The 20401-nt window shown below is 30.9% G+C and overlaps 1 protein-coding gene across 1 annotated transcript in view; it reads left to right on the top strand.

The window, feature by feature from the left end:
* igl (IQ calmodulin-binding domain containing protein igloo) overlaps window positions 1–20401 on the top strand; it is a 152919-nt gene that overhangs the window by 8952 nt on the left and 123566 nt on the right. The window lies entirely within an intron of this gene.

Here is a 20401-nt window from a genome sequence, read left to right on the forward strand (position 1 = left end):
AGATGTCTGTAGTGAAGTTCTAGTGATTCAAGAACAAGGTTTCTAAATTGGTTCATATATATAGAGCTTCCAAGAATTTGAGTAGTGTGGTTGTCAATAATGGGTAGAATTGGTGAATGTTACACGTGTGTAAAGTGATCACTTAAACCAGCTTATGACGGTCGTCAGCCCCGTAAATGCCCAGACTTCCATATTCTTCTTCATCTTTGATGAGATGTCAAAAAATAATACTCCATTTTAATTCATGTGTTAATTTTTACATCAAACACAGAGTATTTGAGGCAATTGTCACAATATTAATTTTGATGCGTTTTTTAATAAAATACCACTTATTGGACTCAAAAAAATCTGTGTTTTTTTTTTTAATTTATATATTAGTATAAAGTATTTTCAACTTTTTGAGTGTGTCCAAATACTTGTTCACAAATCTGGATTATCTCCAATTAGGAGTTATTTTTTTCATATCAAGTTTAATCAATATAACTAGAAGTTCCAAGAATTTGAATAGTGTGGTTGTCAATCATGGGTAGAATTGGTGAATGTTACACGTGTGTCAAGTGACCACTTAAACCAGCCTATGACGGTAGTAAGCCCTGTGAATTCCCCGAATTCCATATACTTATGATGTTAATATATTATAGGAGTCGTAACAATCGGCGGGTATGTATGAGGAGATGCATGAACGTGGAAGAGGCGAAGAATGTTTGCAAGGACAGAGTGGTGTGGCGCTCTATACTCTCTGCCTACCCCTGCGGGGAAACGGCGTGATGGTTAGTTAGTGAGTTAGTTTTTTAATATAATTTATTTACCGTACAACGGATGAAAAAAAAAATAAAATAAAAAAATGGAGTTAGTTGCTTTTTGATTTAAGCCGACTTTTGTGTGATTCATTATTTTATTACTCAGACAGTTCGTATTTATAGCTTTATTGTTTTGGCTCGAAATCAACGTTTTACAATGGAAAAAAAAACAGCTCACCATCGAGTCGCTTCCTTAAAAGGGTAGGCTGAAAAAATTGAACAATCTTTTGTTCAAGTTCTAATTGCAGATGTTCTCATAAACATCTGCAATTATTCTAATCCCTGACATAAAAAGCTTCTTTTTATCTCACCAATAGATGTCTCTAGTGAAGTTCTAGTGATTTGAGAATAATGTTTCAAAATTGGTTTATTTATATAGAACTCCTAAGAATTTGAGTAGTGTGGTTGTCAATAATGGGTACAATTGGTAAATGTTACACGTTTGTAAAGTAATTACTTAACCCAGCCTATGACGGTTGTCAGCCTCGAAAATGCCCAGACTTCCATATTCTTCTTCATCTTTGATGAGATGTCAAAAAATAATAATGAAAATAACTCCTGTAATTGGAAATAATCCAGATTTTGTAAACAAGTATTTGGACACACTCAAAATGTTGTGATCACTTAAATCATTCTGTCTACTTGTATCCTTCTTTTGCCAACTTCATGCTTCACTTCGGTGCATTCTATACATCGCAAAATACGATAATAAGCAAATGAATACACTAGGCTCCCAACGATTTAAACATGATGGAAAAAACCCAGATTTGTTAACAAGTGTTTAGACACACTCAATATGTTGTGAATAAAAAATATGGTCAAAATAAGCAGTATAAAAAATTTAAAATCTTATTTTCAGGCGTTTCTCAGCATGTAAAAATAATCCTGGGTTCGGATCTTGCGTATATCCAAATAGAAGTGTCTCTGCTAAATAAAAGTTTTTTCAATCCAACATAGATGGCTGTTGTGAACTCACATGTACCTACTGTATCAGGAGATTGATCAATTTATCTGGGAACTCTGAAAAAATATATTTTTTATTTATTAACATAAATTGTATACATTTATTTTAATCACAATTTAAAACATTTTTTACAGAGACCCACCAAGCCACCTCGTGTGTCTTGTCGGTGGAGTTCTTTTTTAATACATTTTTTATTATTTTTAACCATTTTAACCTAATATATACACAAAAATGAGAGTAAAATTAAACATTTTACAATTTTCATATAATTAATCCTAGATCATTTACCCATTCCTTTATTTTGCCTTTGTTCCATATTTTATTTTGACCTCTGACATCCTTCGGCAACAAATTAAAAATGTTCGGAACGATATATTGCAGTGTTGGACTCCCATTTTTATTGTTAATTCTTGGGACTATCAAACCTTCGTTGTGTGTAAATCGTGTTTCATGGTTGTGTACTAAAGGATTTCGATATTTTTGTCTAGTTTGTTGTTCAACGATGATACTCATCCACAATATTCCACGTACCGGCAGTAATTTTAAATGTTTATGTATATCAAGATTGGATTGTCCCTTTGACTATATATTTGACTGGGTAAACGTAGTTCTAACATAATATAGGTCATAGTCAATTACGTCTTCATGTTTCAATGTCTATACGATTAAATCAATACGTAAAATAATTCTAATGATAGACATTTTCAAGCGAGACAAAGGAATTATCTCGTTGAAGTATTAATTTTATTTTAATTCAAATTTGTGTATGTGACATCTATGAGTCGTCACGCGAAGTATTTACTTAATTATATCCGAGAACACAACCACTTAAGTTAGTTATTATCGCGTGTAGATGGCACTGCTAACACGCGAACAAGATTTTCAGACATTTTCAGTTTTCCTATGTTTTTCAGTATGATATATATGGATGTTGTAATGATTTTCTGAACATACCTTTGATTGGATTACATTATTTATTATTTAATGTTTTTATAATTACCTACTCAAAATGTAGTAAATAAATATTAGACTGAAAAATAATTGATTTTTATTTTAAGCCTATAGAGATCGAACTCTGGACTTTTAGTACGGTAACCAAACACGCTTACCACGGACTACGGAAGCTGAATTAAAATCTATTATCTGTTGCATGACTTTGATTTCTAGGCGTAAGTAACTAAAAACTAACTAACTAACTAACTAACTATCACGCCACTTCCCCGCAGCGGTAGGCAGAAAGAATAGAACGCTTTACCAACCTGTTTTTACAAACATTCCTCGCCTCTCCCACATTCATGCGTCTCCTCATACATACCAGTCGATTATTTAAAAATATATATATTTGTTCGGGAATTGTACAGCTTTACATTTAAAAAAGTATATTTTATAAAAAATAGTGACATTAGCAATAATAAACATAAGATTACATTAGCAAAAATAGTTACATTAATAAAAATAAAGCCAATTAAACAATTCCACATTTATGTTACAATAACTATTAAAACATTATGTGTTAAAAAAATAATAAAAAATAATATTATATAATGATTTAGACTACCACCGCATATATCTTGAGTTTTTTTAAATTTTTTATTTGAATAAAGCGCGTTTTATAATATCAGCTATTATATTAGCGTGTAATTCGTTTACTAGAAAAAATAATTAATATTCGCATGTTTCCGTTAGTAAAGCATTATCGATTTAGCGCCTGTAACATACAATTCGCATAGCACATACGGAGGCGCCTGGTAGTCTGGCAATCTGCTTAGCACTGAAAATCGTGAAATAAACACTGTGACTGTACTTTGACTTCAGTGCTAAGGGTAGATGTTTATGAAAGGTTTTATTTCGATTTTTTTTTCTTTATTTTAAATTCTTTTGCATTACATATCATAAATTCAAAAACAAAAAAATATTAATAAAATATAAAAATTAATACAAAAAATGATCCCACAAAGGTATGGCCTGTGTGTGGGTATACAATATAATTTAATTTAGTCATAGTAAATGGTATAAGGGTATATAGGTTTTATAAGTAGAACTAGAATAATAGTGTTAATATAAAATACAAAAAATACTTGACTCTCAGAAAACAATTTTTTTTGTTTACTTCACGATTTCAATATGGTATTATATATTTGTTATTAATATAAATTTGAAGACATTTTAATTTTATATATTTATTTAATAAAGTATTAAAATAAGATATTGTAATTTAATTAATTTGCTAGACATTTCTTACTTTTCTTACTTATAACCCTTATCCGCACCCAATGGTGCATAGGGCACTGCATCGAGTTGACGCAGTGTTTTCTTGATCATTACATACATGGAGGCAAGGTGATCACTCTTGCGCATCAGGAACCAGTCCAGGGTAATATTAAATAAATATAACAGTGTAAAATCCTTAATATTTATTTTCACCCCCCGGGACCTCCAGCGTGGTAGCTAAACACGCTGACCATAACACCACGGAGGTGGACATTTCTAGTTTTAACATAACTCAATACTAGTTACGCTGTTAACTTACTAACTAACCATCACACCGCTTCCCCGTAGGGGTAGGTAGAGAGAATAGAACCCCACACCACTCTGTCTTTGTTGTTGTTCAAAAGTTGGTTTCGTTATTCCACTCCAAAAAGAGACTTAGCTTTTTTAAAGTATGTTTTTACTAAAACGCTGGATATTTTTGGAGCATATGATTTTTCCTCGGGTGGTTTGAGTTATTTCTTTATTTTAAAAATTTTGGGGGGTTGGTATTTACCCAGTAAATTTAAATAAATAAATAAGAAAATAATCTAATTGAAATATTTTTTGTCTCGATTCTAGGCGCCGAAGCCTTTTATGCAACGAACTCAAATCCCATTTGAGAGATCGCCAAGACAGTTTGTTTATGTTCTCAATGTGATGAAATACGAACGGCATAGGCCAGTGGGAAAGTGGCATATGTCCAAATAAAGCTGGCTAAGCTCCTCATATTTTGTTTGATTTATTTTGTTGGACAATCGTCATTATTTCTTTTACAAGAAAAATAAACACTTCGAATTTTTTTCATTGTGAAATATGGGGTTCATTACGATCTAGGAAAAATCTGGCAAAAATTGTTTAGAGTATTTTTATACTATTTTTTGACATCTCATCAAAGATAAAGAAGATTATGGAAGTCCGGGCATTTACAAGGCTGACGACCGTCATATGCTGGTTTAACTGATCACTTTACACACGTGTAACATTCACCAATGCTACCCATTATTGACAACCACACTAATCAAATTCTTGGAAGTTCTATATATATGAACCAATTCAGAAACAACTAGAGACATCTATTGTTGAGATGAAAAGAAGTTTTTTATTGAGCAGAAACTCTTTTATCAGTATGTATCTTATGTAATATGAAAATAACTCCTGTAATTGGAGATAATCCAGATTTTATGAACGAGTATTTAGACACTCTCAAAATGTTGTAGAGTATTTTTGCCTAGAGTTTTCACTAATGAAATTAAAGTAACTTTAAACATAAAATTTTATTTTTGATTCGGCATTTACTTTGTGGAATGACATGTTGATAATTTTTACAAATGAAATACTTGAATATACCACTTAATGAATTTTATTTATATACAAGACTAGTTTAGAAAACCTACAGATGTTTTCGTCTTCTGGTAAAAATTAAAACTAACGAACATAAAGTATATTTAGGGGTATATATAGGCTAAGAAATATAGGGAAGAGGGGGGGGGGGTTAAGGAACAAGATTTTTTGTAAAAGGAAACATTGATTATAATGGTGACGTATTTTGAAACAGTCAATTATTAATTAACGTTTTATCTTAATTTAAATTTTCAAATTAATTTTAGCATAAAAAGTAAATCTACTCAGAAGTAGGCATCTTTGTCTTCCTGGCTTCATTTTAAATTATTGTCTAGGTAGACTGTTTGAGTAGCCATCTTCGTCCTCAGGCTGTAGGTCCTTCTATCATGGACAAAATCATCTAAACCGTGCTTTGAATCATGTTTTCTTGCTGTAGCATCCATGAATTCAATGGTTTTGCTCTAGATGTCTTTCGAGGAAGATCCATGGCAATTGCCTGGTTCCCAATATGTTCAGGTACTCTACATCCTATGTGCCCACACCATCTTAATTGCCTTTCCTCTACCTTACTATTGATGCCTGTTACAGCCAGGCTTCCACGAATACGTGAACTCTTTATTTTGTCTCTAAGGGACACTCTAGCTGACCATCTAAGCATAAGCTTTCAGCAGTTTAAGAGTAGATGTTATATAAATAGACTATAATACTTATAAAAGCCTAAGTAGGGCCATGATAAGCGGTGTTGCATAAGGCGTAGCTTGATTTCAATGTCACTTGGACGTTACGTAATTCAAAAACAGAAAACAATAGTTACAGCAAAGAACCAAAAACATCCCTTGTGAAAGATTTTTTTCTTCTTAAATCACGGCTATTTCTTCCAAGATAAATTAATAATTTTTACTGACGTATTATTTAAGACTGTCTGCCTCCGTAGTGTAATGGTCAGCACGCTCTGCTACCGTTCTGTAGGTCCCGGGTTCGATTCCCAGGGGGGGTCAAATAAATATAAGTGATTTTTTCACTGTTATATTTACTTAATATTACCCTGGACTGGTACCTGAAGCGGAGGGCTGATCACCTTTCCTTCATGCGTAAACGATCAAGATAACACTGCGTTTATATGACGCAGTGCCCTATGCACATATAAGGGTGCGGATAAGGGTTTTATTATTATTATTAAAGATAAATCTGTCGAAAGTGTCTCTCATAATATTTTGATTTATTTTTAATTGAAATTTCAAATCTTAAAAAAATAATCCAACAATATAAGTTTAAAAATAAGAAAACCTACCTCACTAAGTAGTACCAGCTTACCTTACTACCTACCTCTAATGCCTACCCTTGTGATTTATAAAACCTTTAAAAAATCGGGATATAATTTTGTTTCACGTTTTCAATAAATTTCGCAACTTAGTTCATAAAAAATGCTTTGCAAGAGATGGTCTGTCAGGAAGCCTAGATGCTTCTGTATCAGATCTGGGAATGCGGTAGGTCAACATTCAAAAGTAAGTAGTACTTAGTTTACCTTACTACCTATTTCTACTGCCTACCTCAATTAATGATCTGTGCACGCCACTGCATTTGTTATAAAATACGACTGAAATGGGTCGTGAACTAATGGAGCAATATCGATAAAATCACATAGTTGAATATAAAATCTAGAATCCTGAATAGATCACAATGTTTCCAACAAACATGGTACTAATCTAATAATCTACCTTATCAATAAAGTTCATACAAATGATTATCCTAGAATTTCTTTGTTTGAACCCTCCTTTTAGATCCGATACAACCCTCATGCGAAAAAGCCCCTTAAAACAATCTGCAAAAGCTTCGTTTTCCAGTGCATTAAAAAAATCAGTTCCTCCTTTCTGATTGTGCGCAACTGCTTCTGGAAATTCGAGTCTCATCAAAAGGAGCTCGGAAAAATGGTCCTTGTGCGTTGGTTTGTACGCGCGATTATCCTTTGGGGTCTTTCGAAAGCTTGATTCGTTTTGCAGCGAGGCTCTCAGGTGGAATTCACGATCAATATTAAGGCTTTAGAATAAGCAGCATAAGGGCTATTTTACCTTGAATATGTGTTAGGGATGAATTTCATTTTGAAAACTAAACTCACGCTGGTTGTCAAAGTTTTCACTCGTTTCCCCTTCGCACTTCGACAAAATCTTTACGAAAGAGTGATTTTTACCAAAATTATTATAGGAAATAAAAAAAAATTATCTCTCACGTATACATCAAGATTTTGCATATGAAATTTACACTGAAGATGCAAAATGTCTCTATCATTTGTAACACACAAATATCTCAGCTTAGTCTATTTCTTTCCTTTGAGGGGGCGTCTTGATTCAGAACGTTGTAAACAGCACTTTTTGTGATATATTTTATAAGAAAAAGAAAGAAACAAAGTTGCCGAATTTCCAAGTATAGGTGAATTTACTATTTTATTTCATATATACAAAAAAATTGTATAAATATGAAAGATTTATAAAACCTATTTGGTAGGCGTCTCGTCGCTGCAGTTTACAATCGGCGGGAAAATCTACCTCGCAATTTTTCACAAATAAAAAACCAAAGAATGGTTTATTAGTTTTTTTTTCTGAATGCACTAAAAGGTATTTTAATAAAAATAACTTATAATAGATACAAATAATGACAAAACATTTTAAAAAAGAAATCCACTGACAATACACATAAGATGGCTTGGTGCTTCTCCACAAAAATGTATAGGTTTATCTATGAATTTATTGTATTACATATGTACCACTCAGAAGATATATTTAATAAATAAACGAGATTCTCAAAAAAATGCTTCCAAGGGAATTGAACCAGAAACAGTCAACCCTTTCCAGTCCATAAAAAAAAAATTCTACCAGGTCCACAATAGATTTACAGCATTACAGGGTTAAACAATACATCCAAGTTTTTTTTTAATAAAACTACACTTGTGTTACTACATTTTGAACGTATACAATATTGTCTCTTATTATTACATTTTACACGACATATTCGACATTGGACTCACCGGAATAAAGTAGATGTCGAATGACATTCGAAATAGGACCGGAAAGGGTTAAAGCTCAAACATCTAAGTTACAGAGAAAAAAAAAATATTTATGGACTAAATGTTAAATTGAAGACTGATTTTTTAGAATCTACTAAGTTGTATTATATTGTTAAAAAAATACCAAGTTAATGAATTCTTAATTTCCTTGAAAATGAATAAAAGTATACGTACCTACATGCCCCATTAACTATTGTTATCTCCCGTAAATTATTACTGCATACGTTAAAACTATTACCTAAGTACCTAGAATTGTATAGCTATATAAGGACAGTCAGTCCATTTAATCTTCACATTCGTCTAAAAATGCCATAACAATGCGAATATTGTCAAAAAATTGATTTTTATGTGTTTTTTAAACAATATAATTTTATTTATTTATTTATTTAAACTTCATGTACAGAAAATAAAAAGTACATTGGCGGGCTTATTGCTGAAAAGCAATATCTTCCAACCGACCAAAGACGGACTAGTGATATTGATCAAAACGTTTGATACCATATATAGCCGTTTGCAATCAGTGGGCAGATAGTACTTGAACATTTAAAAAAACATAAATTACAAATTGACATTTAAAAAGAAACATAAATTAACAAAAGACGATAATAAGGAGGGCAAAGGAAGAAGGGAGTTTACAACTTAGTTAATACAACTCATTATACTCAAAAATGAGTTTACAACATTTTGAGTGTGTCCAAATACTTGTTCACAAAATCTGGATTATCTCCAATTATAGGAGTTATTTTCATATTATTTTTTGACATCTCATCAAAGATGAAGAAGAATATCGAAGAACGTGTGTAAAGTGATCATTTGAACCAACCTACGACGGTCGTCAGCCCCGTAAATGCCCAGACTTCCATATTCTTCTTCATCTTTGATGAGATGTCAAAAAATACTATCTAAAATCAGTGTTTGATTTAACATTTAATATATAAATTAAAATGGAGTTCTACAAATTAAACGCAAAAATCTATAAATGAAGAAAAATGAATACTCCATTCATCAATACATCTCATTTTGTTCCTATTTACGATGATATTCAGCTTAATTTAATTTAATTTGTACCAGAAGATGAAAAAATCTCTCGTTTTTGAAACTAGTCGTAAATAAAAATAAAACTCGATAAAGTGGTATATTATATTATATTCAAGAGTATATACATATTCAAGTGTTTAATAGCTAAACTAAACTGACGAACTAAAACGAAGCTAAACTAAACGAAGCCAAACTGGCAGTGCACAACGGAGTCCTGGTTCCAACTCTAATGTATGGAAGTGAAACATGGAGTTGGCAAAGGAAGGATGAACGTAGAATGAATGCAGTCGAAATGCAATCTCTCAGAAGAATGTGCGACAAAAAGATGTATGATAGATGTGCGAATAGTGAAATAAGGAAGGAATGCAAAGCTGAGATAAACATTATCGATAAAATTAAGAAAGGTGTGTTGAGATGGTTTGGACATGTAGAATGAATGAGTGAGGAAAGAACGGTAAAACAAATTTATGAGGCAAATGTTATTGGGAAAAGAAGCAGAGGAAGACCGAGAAAAACATGGCACAATCAGGTATGCCAAATACTTGAAAGTGGTCAGGTTAAGAGTCGTAACAATCGGCGGGTATGTATGAGGAGATGCATGAACGTGGAAGAGGCGAAGAATGTTTGCAAGGGCAGAGTGGTGTGGCGCTCTATTCTCTCTGCCTACCCCTGCGGGGAAGCGACGTGATGGTTAGTTAGTTAGTTAGTTAGTTAGTTAGTTAGTTAGTTAGTGTTTAATTTTAATAAAATACATTTTTTCAGGCTGAAATTTCGCGACCCCTCCCACAGTTTGGCTTTCAGCGGGTTCATGAAAACACCCCCCAATCCGAACAGTGTCCCATTCTCCATAGAGCAGCCGAGAGAGTAGTACGTCTGAAACTGCAACAGCCTGATTCGAATCGATTAAATAATAAGGTATACACGAATCGCCGGGTAGTAGAGTCGCTTCAACCCCTAACTAGAATACGAGCATTCGCTACTGCAAATTTCTTGTTTGAATATTCAACGGTTTCGTCGGTAATCGCAGTCTAACGGGCGGTATTTGAACAGTTTGTGATTTTTTAAAACCGTTTTCGAGTCGGTGTGAGTTTTGAAATACCATTTTGAAATCGTTTGAACTTTGAAGTGGGATACAGAGAAAATAAATGTAAGTTTGATTCACCTTTTTTTAATTAAAATTAGATTTTCTTCTGTATTTTTTTTTATATCATGAATTAAGTTCATACAATGGAAAAAAATACAGTTTATTTCTTAAGTGCGAGTACCACAGCTTTTTCATCGCCTAATCTAAAATTTACGACACAAAGGGCAAGGTATTGAATTGATCATGTGTTTGCATGATCGTAATTAACGAAAATATATTTTCTACTGTACGTTTGAGGTGCCTGTTATTTTATTTAAAAACCTTTTTTTACACTGTATGATGTGAAATGCCTTTAAACACGTGTCATAAAACGTTTTTAGAAAAAGTGATATTTACCAAGTAAAACTTAAATAAAAAATAAACAGATTTCACCACAAAGTGAATATAAATAATAAATTAAAAAATATTTATTCATATAAATGAACATCATCTATCATCAATATAATTGAAATCAGTACTGAGCGCATGATAAGTAAACGTGCTAATCACTGCACTCCGGAGCGATTAAAAACGTATTAAACCATTTTTTCATCTATGTTCAATCAAATAGTGCATAGGGCACTATGATGGATCAATGTAGTGTCATATTAATCTTAAATTAGAACAATATAAGATGATAAGTTGTTCGCTTCATGTACCAGTTTTTTTTCACATTTTTTTGTATTATGTATGTAATATTATTTTTTGAATTATATTTGCAAATGTATTAGCAGGCGTACTGTCATAAATCGATAGCTTCTAACCAACCTAAAATAAGCTTGTATATGCGGTCAAGTGTTGCATTAAACATTTTAATGATATATGTTCTTTGGGCAGATCTTTTTCTTCTTCTTCTTCGTCTTCTTCTTCTTCGTCTTCTTCTTCTTCTTCGTCTTCTTCTTTTTCTTCGTCTTCTTCTTCTTCTTCTTCTTCTTATTTTTCTTCTTCTTCTTCTTCTTCTTCTGCTGGATATAGGCCTCTTCCGCATCCTTCTATTTCCTTCAGTCAGTTGCTGTTTGCAATCAGTTTCTACCCCCCACAGCGGCTATGTCGTTGGACCATCTCTTTAGTGGAAAGAGAGGTTTTTCTTCATGAGATGTCAAAAAATATATGAAATAATGTTTAGTCAACCACTGATTTAGTACAATTTAATACAATTTAGTCACTACTAAATTGTATTTTATTTTTAAAATCACATACAAATAAAATTTGTGACAATTGTTTTGACTTGAAATGGTATTTTCAAACTTCTGTCGTTTGAAAATATGTATGTCTTTAACAATTAAATACAATTTAGTAGACTCTAAGAATCGATGGTTGATTTTAATATTTAATATATAAATTAAAATGGATTTCTACAAATTAAACACCAAATCCATTACTTAATATCGTGCTATACGTATAAAAACAAAGTTCTAGAATTATTTTTTTCATTTAAGAAAAAAATGGTTTGTTCGTTTTGAACCACCGTGTACCTTGCTGATTTAATATTCTGTAAAGCAACGAAGAACGTTTCTTGAAATTGAATTTGAGGTAACAGCGGACCATTACTTTTGTATCATCCGTTGAAGTTGGATAGAAAGTAACAACAATTTAAGTATAGTACTATGACTGCTTAAAAATATATATTTTTTTGTTATTAAACTGTATATATATATATATATATATATATATATATATATATATATATATATATATATATATATATATATATATATATATATATATATATATATATATATATATATATATATATATATAGTAAATCTTGGTCACAACTGTCGTCAAGAAAAGGTGATTCAGTTGGCTTGGCCATGTACTCCGCATGCCTCCTGAGAGCCTTAATCAAGCTTGCCTCTTTTCGTCGGCAGTTCTCGTCAGAACTTCGGGACGCGGATCTGACTTGGAAGGATGCAAGGGAGCTGGCAGCTGACAGAAAAGCCTGGAGACAGTTTGTGGACTTCATATGCTCCACCTAGGGAGCGGATATGGTTTAATAATTTATATATATACATATATATATATATATATATATATATATATATATATATATATATATATATATATATATATATATATATATATATATAGATATATACATATTCATACATTCCGCTTCCATAATATAGTGGTTAGCGCGCTAGGCTACCATGTTAGAGGGCCTAAATAAATGTTAGTGATTTTTCAGCATAATATTTATTTAAAATTGCCCAGGACTGGTACCTGAAGCGGAAGGCTGATCACCTTTCCTTCGTGTATTTAACGACCAATATTACTTATTCCATACGATGCAGTGCCCTAAGCACCATTGGGTGCAGATTAGGGTTAGAAGGAAGGATATATGTATGTATTGGCCCAATCGACTACAAGAGTGCCTTATGTCATAAAATAGCTATTTTTCAATGTTGATAGCCATAAAACGTTTACCTCATGTCTCAAAGAATGGAAAGTGCCCCATTGACCTACATAGCGTATGTAAATAACACAGTTTTACGTTAAATAATGATTTATAGCTTAACATAATATAAAAAGGTACATTAAACGACATTTCCTATATTATTGACAATAGTGAGGTGAGGATATTACATATCGCTCACTCCTTTCAAGAACGTCATAAATAAAAAAAAATGATTTTTCAGGAGAACGTTTTTAAAGTTTAAAAATATAACACAATGTATTTTAAAAAAAATATCAAGCTACTTATTGAACTTTTTACTGTGCAACTGATCTTTTTAGGTAAAACCTGATGGTTTGTTCTCCATTTGAGAAATATCAATATATTAAAAAAAAAAAAAAAAAACCTTACCTTTTCTTAAAAATGCAAACACTTTTTGCCCTGTAGCGGGTAAATATTAAATTAAAAATATGCCTCTTTTGCTGGGATTTAGTACATTTCCTGGGCATTCCGAAAACATGCACAACTGAAAATTGACGATTTTTGATTTATGACGTTCTTGAAAGGAGTGAGTGATATATGATGATGCATGAATACATGGCTCTTGTTTGACAACAACGCTTCTCAATTTTTTGGAACTCATACACTATCATAAATCTCAAGTCGTTTTATATTTGAGTTCCCGTCAGCGTCTATGGATGATTCGAGAAAGCTTTGTTAAGCAGAAACCGTTTTATTTAAAGTTATGCAAGATACTTTTCGAATCATTTTACATACTGAGATACGCCTGAAAATAAATTTTATGCAGTTTTTATTTTATCAATTATTTTATTCACAACATTTTGGGAGTAACCAAATCCTTGTTCACCAAATCTGGGTTTCTCCACTCAAAAATTATTTATTATGTTCATCTAACCCTTATCTAGACCCAATGGTGCATAAGGCACTGCATAGTATTGGCGCAGTGTTATCTTAATCATTTTTATGTGAAGGCAAAGTGATCACTCCTCCGCTTTGGGGACTAGTGTAGGGTAATATCAAATAAATATATGAGTATATTATTGGATTAAAAGCAGACCAGTCTAGAAAAGCTAAAAAATATTTTTAGCTTTTCTAGACTGGTCTGGACCAGTTTGATGATGTTGGTAACGACGAAACCCGGTCGCTGGTCAAATAAAAATAAAGTGGAAAAGCTAAAAATATTGGTTTTAATCTAATAATATATTAAAAATGCAATTCCATCACGAAGTGTCAGTGGGTAATATAAATCTATTAAATATATGAGTGTAAAATCCCTAATGTTTATTTTCACCTCCTAATGGGGATCGAACCTGGGACCTCCAACACGCTAATCATTACACCAAGGAAGCAGGCAAGAAATTATGCTCAAAATGTTATGATTTATTTATTCATTTAATTTAAATGATTTTATTTAAGTTTTGCACAGAATTCACGTACAATGACGAGCTCATTGCTTAGAAGCAATATCTTACAACCAACCAATAATAGACTAGCGTTACTGACTTATGGTAGTTAGTTAATGATTTTAAATAAAACTAAGTACATATTTATATTACAAATCCTAAAAACAAGGTTAAATAAGAGATACGATTCAAACATTACTATGGCGATGAATGCTACATTGTGTAATACATAAATTTATCAATTAAATCAGACGACGACATGTCGTAAGCCTTGCAAATACCCAAACATTCATATTCCTTAATATTTATATAAAACATCCATAATATTTTCTCGAACGCTTGTTTGTTTGAAACCAGTAACAAAAATAATGACGTAGAAATATCTCGGCCCACAAGAGAAATGAAATATGATAAAATCATCCCTTGTACGGGGTGGGTGGAAAAACCAGCGCTCTGCGGGGTGGGTTCTTGTTAAATCGGGCGGTACAAAAAGTATTCCCACGGGGGTGGTATACATCGCGTCAGGGGTGAACAAACTAGGACACTGAGTGACATTTTACTCCACTTTCTTGTACACTAATTGTAATATTATATACTCTAATAATTTGAAAATTAATACCACACATTTCAGATATACGAGCTTTTCTATATATTTATATATGTATATTTATATATATATATATATATATATATATATATATATATATATATATATATATATATATATATATATATATATATATGTATATATATATATATTTGTATATATATATATATATATATATATATATATATATATATATATATATTTATATATATATATATTTATATATATATATATATAATATATATATATATATATATATATATATATATATATATATATATATATATATATATATATATATATATATATATATATATATATATATATATATATATATATATATATATATATATATATATATATATATATATATATATTGTTTATATATATATATATATAAATATATATATATATATATATATATATATATATATGTATATATATATATATATATATATATATATATATTGTATATATATATATATATATATATATATATATATATATATATATATAATTGCAGCAACTAAATCCTCGTTAAACCCAGTTAATTTTTTTGCTTAAAACACACATTTTGTGTTGAAAAATAAATTTTTCTTTGAAATAAATATTTATATGGTTTTCAAAAGAGTTATTGAAAGTTAGTGAAAGGAGTTATAAAAACATCCTGTTATATGCAATATACATACTTAAATTTTTTTAAATTTACTCATATGAACATAAGGATTTGGACACACTTAAAATTTTAAGGACTAAAAAAATAATTAAAATGTAACTTTGTTTTAAAATCACTAAAAATATTTTATTTTAACTTAATTATAATGTCTGCCGGTTTCGAAGCTAACCGCTTCTTTATCAAGACTGATATGAAGTTAAAATAAAATAATTATAGTGACTTAAAAAAAAGTTACTTTTTAATTATAAAATGAAAAATCACAAAGTTAGTGCTTCAAATATAAATTATACTAACAAACAACATAAGAAAAAATATCTTAAATTCCAGAAAGGCCACATAATTATTAAGTTGTAGACATGTGTTTGATGAAATGTGAATAAATTAATAAAATTGTTAATGATATATTATAATATTTTTTGCATCTCATTTGGAAGTCCATTCTAGTGATTAGAAAAACAACAAATTCAACTCTCTCCCTTTGGCAAATGATCCACTCGATCTATAAAGCTAACATCTCTTTGATGTAAAAAACATGAAGTCAACGTTGCAAAAAGTAATCGACTCCACAAATTGGCTTTTTTTACTTTTCTCGAAAAAGCCTCAACGCTTCTATATAGTCCCCCGAGAAATTGTAGCAGAAAGCAATGTTACTGAATATTTGAACTGAAAATATGGGATGTTGAGATCGGCTTTACAATACATAATTTTTTTATGTTTCTTTCTTAGGTGCAATAAAATACTTAGATGTGAAAATAAAACACTTGTTTTTGACTTTATGTAAATACGACTAGTTTTGAGAACTACGAATATTCTCAGTGATTAAAGAAAACACTTCGTTTTTTACCACTTTTATTATAGACTACATGTTTCAGAAGTTAAATCACATAAGAGATACTAATCACTCATTTCACTCTCATAAATTAAAATTATTACACCTTGTTCCATATAAAGGCCAAATTATGAATTATCTTGAAAATTTAGAGATCCAAAAAAAACTGAATTCTAATAATAATTTATTAAATAATATATTGTTTCAAAATTCTTCACCATTGCTTTCCATTTTTCCTTTGTTTTCAAACTCCGTCCCTTGACTAACCCCTTCCCTTTTCTTTCCCCTCTCCTTATTTATAGAACAATTTTATATTTTATATTTTAGTTATTATACAGACCTGAATGATGGAAGTTTAACTTCTGAAACATGTAGTCTATAATAAAACTCAAGTGGTAAAAAACGAAGTGTTTTCTTTAATCATTGTAACATGTCTTACCACAAAGTTAATGCCGAAACAATAAATGAAATACGAATATTCTCATCAACAGGTTAAAATACAAACTTTTTGTTAGTTTTTTTTATTAATTTTTTTCTTGTTGATGAAAACATCTGCTGTTCTCGAAATGAGTAGTGTTTATATAAATAATCCATAAATGTGGTCTTATACAAATGTTTTTTATTATTATACAAATATATATTATTTATCTAATACAAAGGTTTTTATATAATTAAACCTGTGTCGGGTTGTGGTCCTGTGGTTAGTATCGCGGATTCTTAAGTTTCTCGGAGTAACTCGGAGTTTCTCAGTACGAACCAACTCTACCACAATTTGATACCTATTTCTAACAATAAGGGTCACAGAAATAGTATGACATTGAAATTTTTGTGTAAATAATAAAAACACAAATATTTCTCTTTATATATTTTTTATATATTTTAAAATCTTCATAATATTACTAAAATATTAATTATCATTTATTATTTATTACCTATTTGGAATTAACTGTGTGGAATAAGACAATGGTTTAAATATTTAATAAAAATAAAACGCTTTTAAATACCACTTTTGACTAAAGACATCAACAAATAGATCCGCCGAATAATTTAGCAATGTTACCAATATTAAAATAAGTCCATCGTTTCTGTGACGTCATTCATTGCCAACTTACGAAAACAACGTATATACGAAGGCGAATTTTCCACAAGAAAATGATGAATGAAAATATTGATAATATCGGCTGTTATAAACACAAAACGAGTCTTATACAATCCTTTATAGGTTGAGTATGTTAAATTAGATATTCCTCCCGTGTGATAATGATCCGTTAAATAAATAGTCTTGATACTCCCACAGAAATGATTAATTATAGAATGAAATTTTCTTCTTCTCTTTTTGTCGAGACATTAACGAATCCCTTTCTCAATGCACTCACCAAGACAGCCGACAGTTAAACCTTTTATTAGGAAAATAAATATTTTATTTAACAGCATTATTACATACATGGGTGGAATGATAAAACAGTAGAGCCTTATTACGATTTTATACCACAGGATATGATGTCGTGGAAAGGGCCTATTAATTTTTATTTTCAGGTACTGAAAAATGAAATTTATGGGAAATATAAAATGGTTTATGGTGACTAATGTTATTGAGTTTTTATCAAATGATATTGGATATTTAAATAAAACAATTGAATCCCATGAAGCTGAGACTTAGTTCTTCATATACTCAAAATATCTAGAAAGTAAATAATAAATTAAACATATTATTTTTGACATCTCATCAAAGATGATGAAAAATGAGATGAGATATCAAAAATAACATGAAAATAACTCCTATAATTGGAGATAATCCAGATTTTGTTAACAAGTATTTGGACACACTTAAAATGTATGTAAATCAAACATTTGTTTTCAACACTTTGCCTCAAGATCAGCCAATATCGAGTTGTAACTGGTGTAAATACCCAGATTTTCATATTCTTCCTTATCTATGTTGTTATCATGTTCTTACTGTACGGCCAACCCCATGGTAGACGACTCCCGGGCAGACCACCAAAGAGATGGGTCGATAGCTGGGAATCGACGTCGCAGGAGGCTAATCCATCTTAAAAACAGGCCGCAAGGCCTATAATAATAAGAAGAAGAAGAAGAAGATTATTTACACAAATATTTCAATTTCATACTATTTCTGTGAGCCTAAGCGGCTCATTATTAGAAATAGGTATCAAATTGTGGTAGAGTGGGTTCGAACCCTGAAACACTGACTTGACCACGGGACCACAACCCGACACTATATAAACAACTTCTAAGTGCAGATAAACCCAGAACTCCTGAACATATATTTGCGCACATTGAAAATATTGTAAAAAGAGCTTTCAAACTGTTTTCTCATAAAGCTCTTCGCAATAGATTTTCGCTCTAAGACCAAACTCATTTATTCACCCTTATATATACAATATGTGTGTATATCGTAGTCATACAGTAAAAAGTGACCAACTGACAAAACGTAAAATGTTCAGGAGGCCCATTTAAGTCACTTTTACTTGGCCAGAAAATAAACATCAATGCAGTTAGTCATTTTTAACAAGTCAATATATTATACTTACAAGTTTAAAATCCTTTGGGATGTTTTCAGGGCAATATTAAGCTAGTAAGGTATCAAATAGTCAATGATCTCGTTTTTGTAAAACAATACACTTGGCGTAGGGTTGGCAGTAGGAGTACGTAGTAAAGTAAGCTAGGTACTACTCACTATGGTAGGCAGTAGATGTAGGTAGTAAGGTAAGCTAGGTACTACTTAGTAAGGTAGGGTAGGTACTGGTTGCGTTTTTTATTATATGTCACGTAGGTGAGTTAGGATAGGCACTGCTTTATCTGCTTATATGGAATGCACGCCCCTGTGTGTATGTGTGTGTGTGTGTGTGTGTGCGAAAGAGATGAAAACAGGTCGATTCTACGCTCGCTTCAATCAATTGGGTCACCGGCCCAATTAGTCCAAATTTCCTGTTCTTTATTAAGCAGAATTGACAATAAGGTCTTATTTAAGCGGAATCGACAATGTACGAGTACACATAAATAAATAAAAAATTTAAAAAATTCATCTTACTTTATCCCTAAAAAAATCGGTTTAAGCAAAAAGTAAATGGAAACATTTGCAGACATTATTATTAACCCTTTCCGGTCCCCCAAAATTAAAAAAAAATCTTGGTAGACAGTTACATACTAATTGAAAAAAATCATTTGTCCTCTGCTCCACATACTGTTGTAATAGACAAGAGTGATAAAAATGTAAGTTTGTAAATAATACTAATGATGAAAAAAATGTGGAATAACATCCGACATGGACCTAAGAGGAAAAAATCGATGTCGAATGAGATTCAACATTGGACCAGTAAGAGTTAATATAACTAAATCATCATTATGCTACCTTGCCTAAGGATGATAGAGCACCACACCACTATCATATTAATGAATCTCATCATACATATTCTTCTGACCTGACCGCTTTCAAGTATTTTTTGTTTATTATTATTTTTTGTCTATACATTTATTTAAATCACAGCTTTTACATATTTAGAACATTTTTTTTTGCAGAGACCCACCAAGCCACCTTGTGTGTCTTGTGTTTTTTTTTTTTAACATCTCATCAAAGATGAAGATGAATATGAGAGTCTGGGCATTTATTTCCCCACAGACTTCCATATTCTTCTTCATCTTTGATGAGATGTCAAAAAATAATAAAATAACTCCTGTAATTGGAGATAATCCAGATTTTGTGAACAAGTATTTGGACACACTCAAAATGTCGTATATCATTTATAACTTACAATTAGTGGATATTTTAAAATAAACTGGCAGTACACAATTGAGTCCTGGTTCCACATGAAGGGACTCTTGTTGTCAACAGAAGCAGAGGAAGACCGAAATTCTTTTTTAATATATTTATT

The sequence above is a fragment of the Brachycentrus maculatus genome, unplaced genomic scaffold (assembly GCF_059751285.1).
Source record: "Brachycentrus maculatus isolate JH-2025_06_01 unplaced genomic scaffold, ASM5975128v1 h1tg000470l, whole genome shotgun sequence".
Taxonomy (NCBI): domain Eukaryota; kingdom Metazoa; phylum Arthropoda; class Insecta; order Trichoptera; family Brachycentridae; genus Brachycentrus; species Brachycentrus maculatus.